Here is an 8,470-nt window from a genome sequence, read left to right on the forward strand (position 1 = left end):
AGGCGTGCATAGCCTGGCTGTGTCGTCAGACCTGCTAAGCTCGCTTCAAGAGAAAACCTACCCCCCGGGGAGCTGGGGACGCAGACCTCAGGGAGGTGGTGACAGACCCAGGCTCCGGCCGGCCCTGGTGGGTGTTCTGTGTGACTGCGGGGGAGGCTTTTCCCCTCCCTGGGCCTCAGTTTCCCCATTTGTAAACCGAGAGTGGTGGACCTTAAGGTTGGTGGTTGGGAAAGTACGCCCCCCGGCCCCTTCCCACTCTCCAGCCTCTGCCTGGGCCAGGCTGGCTGCAGTGGATATGGTGAGAAGCAGCTGGATTCCTGTTCTGTGTCAAAGATGGAGCCATCGGGATTTTTTTCTCTCTGTGGCTGTGGGGCGTGGGACCAGGAGGATTGAGAAGGATTCGAGCCTTTGGCCGGGGTACCTGGAAGCCCTGAGATGGGATGAAAAGAGAGGGCTGGGGCTCAGACTGGGCCACTGGGAGACTGTGAGGTCCATTCAGTCCCAGGTAGAACCGGTGGGGAGAGGCAGCATCACTAAGGGGCACACTAAAAAGCAAAGCGGGGGCGCCTGGGTGGCGCAGTCGGTTAAGCGTCCGACTTCAGCCAGGTCACGATCTCGCGGTCCGTGAGTTCAAGCCCCGCGTCGGGCTCTGGGCTGATGGCTTGGAGCCTGTTTCTGATTCTGTGTCTTCCTCTCTCTCTGCCCCTCCCCCGTTCATGCTCTGTCTCTCTCTGTCCCAAAAATAAATAAAAAATGTTGAAAAAAAAATTAAAAAAAATAAATAAAAAAGCAAAGCGGACCAAGACCTGAGCCTGGGGCACCTCTGCTTTGGAGGTCAGGGAGAGGAAGGGGGGAAGAGGCAAAGGGGCTGGGGAGTAGCAGCCAGGGAGATGGGGGGGGTGGTTCTTAGTGTGGCCAGCTCTGCCCCCTCTGAGCTTCGGCTTCCTTTCCTGGCACGTGGGTGGTGCTGGTGAGCAAGTGGAGGCTATCCTTGGTGCCTGGCCCCCAGAAGGCCCCCCACACAGAAGCAATTAGTAATCACATGTGCTCTGGCCCTGGGGTAACCACTCAAGTCCAAAGATGGAAGAGAATGTTATAACCTGAACTTCTGTGTATGTGAGAGGAGGCATGAATGCCAGGAAGGAAGGCTCTCCAATACCCACAGCTAGCTAAGGCCCTACCTGGAGGGGCTGGGGCACAGCAGGTCCTGGGAGCCCCAGAAGGATTTGGGGAAGCGCAGCAGGGGTGGGGGTGGGATGCCATGCCAGAGGCTGGACCGATCACAGGGTGGGGAAAAGAGATGGCTGTGTGGCCACCCTCCAAGTCCCTGCCTGCGAGCTTGTGGCGGGGCGGCCAGAGTCACAGATTCACGGTCTGGAAGGAACCTCAAGATACTGGTCTCTCACTCTGTTTTACAGACGAGGAAATTCCGAGATGGGAAGGGCCTTTCCTGTGGTCACAGAGCTGATAAGGTTGGTGGTAGAGTTGCAGGGCATCCCGGGGGGCGAGGCTCTTGCTCACATCTCTGCAGAAAACAGCCTCCATCGAATGTGCCCCTGGAGTGTGCTCTCTTCCAGGCCCAGGGCTGCCCCTGCTCCGCAGCCTTCATCGGCTCCTCCTTATGGGCCCGGAAAACCAATCCCCAGTTCCTGGGCCTGGCATACAAGGCCCCTCCCCCAGGTCACAGGTCATGCTCCCAGCCACCTTTCCTGAGACTGCCCAGGCATCCCCTGTGCTCCAGCCACAAGCAGACCACTCATCCATGCACAGATGCAGAAACCTGACTGCTGGGCCTGCGTCTGGGTATCTGCTGTTCTTTACAGGCCTGGAATGTAACTTTCCCTGTTGGAATCCTGCTCAGCTGTCCTGGCCATCTCCACCAAGCCATCCATAATGCCCTGGGTGGAAGCGATCTCTCCCTCCTCAGGCTCCCTGCAACCCTCTGAACCTTTGAAGCAGCCATCACGCTCATGCTCACTGTGCCCAGCCACTGGCCAATCTTCCTCCAGGGCCCAGCTGACTGGTCCTTTCCTCCAGGAAGCCTTCCTTCCCTGACCACCCTCAGCCTGGGGCTCCTCCGGGTTCCCACGGCCATTGTGCTCCTCTGCAACATTGCATTGAGCCGAGTTGTACAGGTCTGCGTGGTGTCTGTGCCTGCCTCCCCCACCCATCTGGGGCCTCCTCATGACCTGGGACCAGCTCAGTGCACCTGTGAGGCCTTGGAATCTGGGGGTGGCACACCTGGGGCTGGGTTCATGCCTCAGAAATGTTGGATTTGGGGGTGTTCTTTGGACCTTAACCAGGACAAGCGAATGAAGAGACCAGACCAAGGGCCCAGAGTGGGTCTCAGAAAGGGTGATCATGATAACCTAAATGCTACTGCTTACTGTGCTCTTACTGTGTGCTATTCCAAGCACACTGTCCCAAGTCATGTTCACGGCAAGCCCCAGACGGGCATGGTTGTCTCCATCTGGCAGGCAAGGAAGCTGAAGCTCTGAAAGGGAGGCAGCTCGCCCCAGATCTCCTCCTAAGTCCACGGCGACGTGGGGCTGCGGGCTCAGATGTGTCTGACCCCAGACCCTGGCCCCTGGTCCTCACTCTAGCCAGGCACAGCAGAGAAGGCAGAAAACTATTCCCAGCTCAGGACAGGAGACGCAGCTGGGCCCCTGACTCAGTGGGCCTTCTGCACCTGCCACTGGCCAGTGCCCAGGCCTGTGGTGAAGCCCTGTACCTCTCCGGCCGGTCACGGGCTGGGCAACCAGGAGTGGGTGGAGAGCTGGTCCCTGGGCTGTTCCCCCGCACCCCGGCCAGGTCCGGGTTCTAAGCACGCAGTGAGGATGAGCCCCCACTCAGCTGAGACGGGGGCAGGGGAGGGAGCTCCACCGTGAATCCCAGAACCTCAGAGCTCTCTTTGCGTTCAGAGATTTAGAACCATAGAATCTTGGTACCTTGGACCAAGATGGCAAACCACTCCATTGGAAGCACTGTAGAGGCCCCTGGACCGGTAGCCAACCCTGAAAATTGAAAAGGCCCGGGTGCTGACCCGTGGGTGCCCGAGTGCTTGTCACCAGCAGGATCGCTGTCCCTCCACTTCTCTCCTTCCTAAGAGGAGAGCAGTCCCAGACTAGGCTCCGTGAGGCTCTGAAAACCCCGGAGAGATGGCAGCTTCCCAGGCACGACAGGAACAGGACCAGCTGCTCCAAGGAGGCTTCTGGACCGAGTGTGGGAGGCTGGCTAGAGACATGGGAGAGACAGGGCCTGAGGAGGGAGACAAGAAGGCGGCAGAGAGGAAACAGGAACTCCTGAAAAGAGGGAGAGATTAGGTTGGTGGGAAAGGAGAGAATGGACAGATAAGGGCCCCTGGGGAGGCCAGGTCAGGCCAGAGAAACAGTCAAGGAGGGGCCTGGGCCCAGCCCTGAGCAGGCTGATGGTCTGTTGTTCCTCAGGTCAGGGATACCAGCTGCCAGGTTATACAGACCAGGCCTGCAGCAGGATGCAGGCCCCAGCCTGGGACCCCTGACCAAGGGAGGCTGGATGGGGTAGAGGGAGTTTGGGGCTGGGAGGCCAGAACCCCAGAATGTTTTCCACTCTCTTGCAGTGTGACTTCAGGCAGCCACTGACCCTCTCTGGTCTCTGCAATGGTTGTCACTATTCTGTTCTCACGATTCTGAGGGGTAGAGCCCGGTATCTCTGATGAGGAAACTGAGGCCCAGAGAGAGAAGCAGCTGGCCCAGGGTTTAGAGCTATAAGGGGCAGAGTGGGCATTCAAGCCCCAGACTCCCTGGCTCCAAGTCTGTGATGGGCATCTGAGGGTTGGAGGTGGCCTCCAGCTGAATGGGTAGTTGACCATGAACCGGAGGGGCTGGAGAGGACGTCACACAGGAGGGAGAGGGAACAATTCAAGACTGAGCAGTCCCTGACATCTGTCACAGGAACTGGGGATTGCAGTCCAAGTGCAGGTGCCCAGGTGCCCCCATCCGTGGCCATCAAGCTGGAGCTTGGCCAACGTTTTGCTACACTGTCCTCCCCAGCTGAGGAGCTCACCATCATCACGTGGGTGCCTGGACTCCCAAGCTGCACCTGTGGGGGGCGGGGTGAGGGGATAAAGCACACATGTCTCCCTTGAGTGAACCCACTCTTAGTGTAGCCAAGGTGACCATAGTCAGAAGACAGGCCGAGCCTGTCTGGAGGCTTTGGGGATCTGGGGAGGGAAAACCCACTTCTCTCAATGTGTCAGGGATAAGGAGTAGAAAATCTATGGGGCGCCTGGGTGGCTCAGTCGGTTGAGCGTCTGACTTTGGCTTGGGTCGTGATCTCGCAGTTCGTGAGTTCTAGTCCCACATCGGGCTCTGTGCTGTCAGCCTGTCAGCACGGAGCCCGTTTCGGATCCTCTGCTCCTCCCCTGCTGTGCTCTCCCAAAAATAAATAAATATTAAAAAAAAAAAAAAAGAAGGAAAGAAAATCTGGAAGACTTCACGGAGGAAGCGCCATCTGTACTTCTGGAAAGTGCACTAGGTCTGGAAAGCTGAGTAGGATTTCAAGAGATGGAGAAAGAGGCAAAGGGGAGGGGTCTGCATGAGCAAAAGCGTGGCAGCGGGGTTTGCTGGGAGGATGCCAAGAAGCGGGGTGTGGCAGGAGCTCAGGGGCCTGTGGGCACCAGGCTGCCTTGGGCCCTGGGCTGGTACATTAGAACCAGGGTGTCTAAGACCACCCTCACCATGGTGCTTAGTAGCCACAGGCTGGTCCGGCCATCCTGCCCGCCAGGCCCCCCGCCCACCCGCAGAGATGGCTGGCCTCAAGCAGAGCGATTTAACAGACGCACATTTAACAGGTCCCTTTGCTCCCGTAGACCAAATCAATATCCGCTCGGCTCCCCAGGCCTATGGCTGCTGAAGACATTCTCCTTATCGGCCCCTCGGTCCCCATTGCCTCACCTGCTGGGGGCTGCAGGGCTTGGGGAGGGGGCAGGGTAGGGTGGGGGTAGCAGATCACACAACCATCCCAGATAGCCCATCCCAGCTGGCAGAAGGGTGAACCGTGGCCTCAGCGCTGGCAGGGGAGGACGGAGTTTCAAGAGGCTCAGGCCTCAGTGCTTCTGGACAGGGGCACAGCTGGAGTTAAAACCTCAGTGTTTATGTCTCCACCATCTTTGCTTCCAGAAAAGTGTGGCGTCCTTGAGGGGCTGTGGAGCAGAAGGCTGTCTGGATGGTGCTGGGACAGCAACTTGATAGGTGCCGTGCCCTTGAAGGCACCTTCTGACTCAAGATTCTCATGCAGCTTTTCTCAGATTCTGGACACCCCCCGAAACATTCCTCTGTCCTGGGAGCCCCGGACTCCAGGGTGCTAAGAGTCTAGCACGTCTAGAATCTAAAGAATCCAAAACTACCCCTTTGTCTTCCTCCACCTGACATGGGAGTGTCATGGTGGTTTTTCTAGGGTTTGCATTGTCCTTCTCCTCCACCAAGAGCTGGCCTCATTTCCAGTCACATCCCACCCAAGGGGGTGTAGAGCTGGCAGGCAAGACCCTGGTTCGACTTAACATTATTCTGGACATTGCCGGATAAAAGGATAGGTAACCACCATCAGATGGTGACCCGAGGCCAGCTTCTGGGGACCAGCCGCTTGTCTGATGGTCTCCCTGCAGGTCTGTGATGGGGCTTATCTGCGGTGCTCCAAGTAATATCCCCCCGGGCAGCTCTCCTGTCCCTCAGGTGTTGGTCTGGGGGGGCTATTCTCCTCCTGGAAGTTGCTGCCCTTCCCTCCTGCTGTCCCTGAGGGTTCCTCTCCCCACAGAGACCCCATTGTCACAGTGATGGGTTCTGGATCCTCAGGGATGGGGCAAGAATGCTGCCATCACTCCCTGTCTGTTGCCAAAGGCCAGGCTGGGTCTAAAATCCATTTCTGAAGCGGAGGAGGACAGACATCCCCCACTTCCGGCCCACACACAGCCTACCTCCCACCCCGACGCATGTCCACACCCACACCCCGGAGACACCCCACCACCCTCTCTCTCCGTATCTGTCTCCAGAACACATTGGAAATGCATAAGCTCTGTGGGAGGCTGTGCCGGGTAGCAGGTAGGGCAGGGCCTGTTAGAGGCACACAGCCGGGGCTTTATCCCAGCCACCGCTCCTACAAACTGAGTGACCCTGGACAAGTCTCAGCTCCCAAGACGCCATTGCCTCGGCTGTGAATTGGGGGTGAACGCAGGTTCGTCCTGACCTTAGGAAAGAGCCTCGAGGGCCTCACTGGGCTGAATCACCCAGCCAGACCTTGGCCGCTGGACCCTGTTATGCATGCCTCCTTCCCTTCCCCAAAGCTTCCCTGAGCTTGGGCTCCGTGCCTCTCTCTCTCTGTGCTGCCTGCTGGGGACACAGGAAGGCCAGCCCCGGGGTCCTGGACCACACACGTGCCAGGGGCAGAGGGAGGACTCAGCCACAGGAGGGCTGGGAGCACTGCTGAAGTTAGGGGCACTACTTTGCCCTCTGCCAGGCCTGACTGGCTCCTGGCTCTGCCCTCACTGACGGTGTGACCTGGGATAAGCTTCTTAACCGTTTTGAGCCTCAGTTTGTTCATCTGTAAAGTATCATGAAGAACAACACTCACCTCTGGATTATTGCGAGGTTTGAACTAGATCGAGCACTTGGCACATCAGATGGCAAGAGTTATTTATTGGTGGCCATTGTTATTAAATCAGAATTCGATCACTCAGTCCACAAACCTCCGCAGAGCACTGCACTGAGCCACACTCTGCCAGGCACTGGGCAGTCAGAGCTGAGATCAACATGGCTCCAGCTCTCAGGGTCTCCAGACATGGCAGAAGCAAAGTGAGCAGGGAGCCTGGGGCCAAGGGGTAGGGACAGAGTCAGGACCGTCCCATAGCTGGAGCTGGAAGGACTAGGAGCTGTGCCCAGGTAGACTGGAGGACACACGGGCCGAAGGGACAGTGTGGCACAGGCTCAGAGATGGGGAGAGCAGGGTTTCTTCCTTCAGACATGCTCTCGGGCCTCGGGGTTGGTGGAAAAGCCCACAGGAGGCTGTGGGGAGGATCGTGCAGGAGGCCCGGTTCTACCCTCACACACTGCTCCTTTGGCAGCCGGGAAGGAGTTGAGGAGAGGGGGTTTGCCCCGCTCCTTGATGAGGCCCTGAAACCCCGTGGTCTCTGGAGAACAGGGCATCCCCACACCCTCTCCCCAGGAAGCTGTGGGCCTCTGGGAGGGCCTTTCCCCATCAAGTTCCCAGCCCCAGCCCCACACAGTGCCCTCAAGGGTACCTCAGGCTGTCCTGGGCTTCCTGGGGACACCACCTTGTTCCTGCTGTCTACTCCGAACCCAGCGCAGGCCTGGCCCACAGATGGAGCAGAAGGGCAAGGCCTGACGGGGTGACGACCCCACTGGAGGGGCAGGCGCCCCCCACCCCCCAAGGCCCGAGGCTGGGGTTCAGGTCCGGGCTCTTGGTGGGTATCACCCGCCCGGTACACAGAGAAATTGGTGCCTTTTGGAGGATGCGGCTCATCTGATGACTGGTAGGCGGCCAGAGGGACGGCCAGATTCCCACCCACCTCCAGGTTAGCGCCATTTTACAGAGGAGAGACCCGAGAGACTGTTCCTTACACTCTGGCTCCCGGCGGCTGACATCAGCAGGCCCCATAGTGACTCCCAGCCTGCGCTAAGGACTTCCCTGCCCCACCTCGTTCATGCTCGTGTTTCCTGAACACCCACTGTGCACTGGGGCCGTCCAGCAGTGTGAGGGTGCATGCGGGGTGTCCCCCAGAGCTTCCGAGTGCCTGGACCCGGACCCGCGACGACCCATGACGAGTCTGAGGCACAGATATCAGAGCTCAGCCCCAGGCCCCGACCCCTGGGAGGCGCCTGGCTAAGCTCCCGAATGGGGTGCCATGGGAAGGCAGGGGGTTCAGAATCACACTCACCCAAGCCTTGAATGTGGAAGCTAGACCGAGCCTCTCCTGCAGTAATGAGCCATGGCCAGCATTCACTGAGCACGGCCCACACGCTCAGCACTGCAGCACTCACGCGTCCAGGCGGCTTAACCTTCCCCACGGCCCTGGGAGTCCCGCACACCGTAACTGCTAGACCAACAACTTATTGGAAGCGACTCTAGAGCCAGGCCAAGGCTCAGCCCCACCATTTCATGCCTGGCTGTCTGGTCATTTTGTGTGCCTCCGTTTCTTCCTCTGTAAAATGGGAACAGTCAGTCCCCACTTCAGGATGTTAGGTAGGGGTCAGAGATGCAGGTGGGGTCAAGGGCCAGAAAAGTCTGTGGCAGCGTCGAGGTCCTGCAAATATTTGCCACGAAGATCATGCTGCTGGAACATAACACCTGCGCTCTTCTGACTCGATTCCACCCTCAAAGCCGGAGCCAAAAGGCCATGTCCGCAGGCTCCCCACTCCTGGCTTCCTGCTCAGCCCCTGCCACAATGCCGGGCGGGTGTTTTTTCTTATTTTGGGGA

This window comes from Panthera leo, chromosome D1 (genome assembly GCF_018350215.1).
Source record: "Panthera leo isolate Ple1 chromosome D1, P.leo_Ple1_pat1.1, whole genome shotgun sequence".
NCBI lineage: Eukaryota > Metazoa > Chordata > Mammalia > Carnivora > Felidae > Panthera > Panthera leo.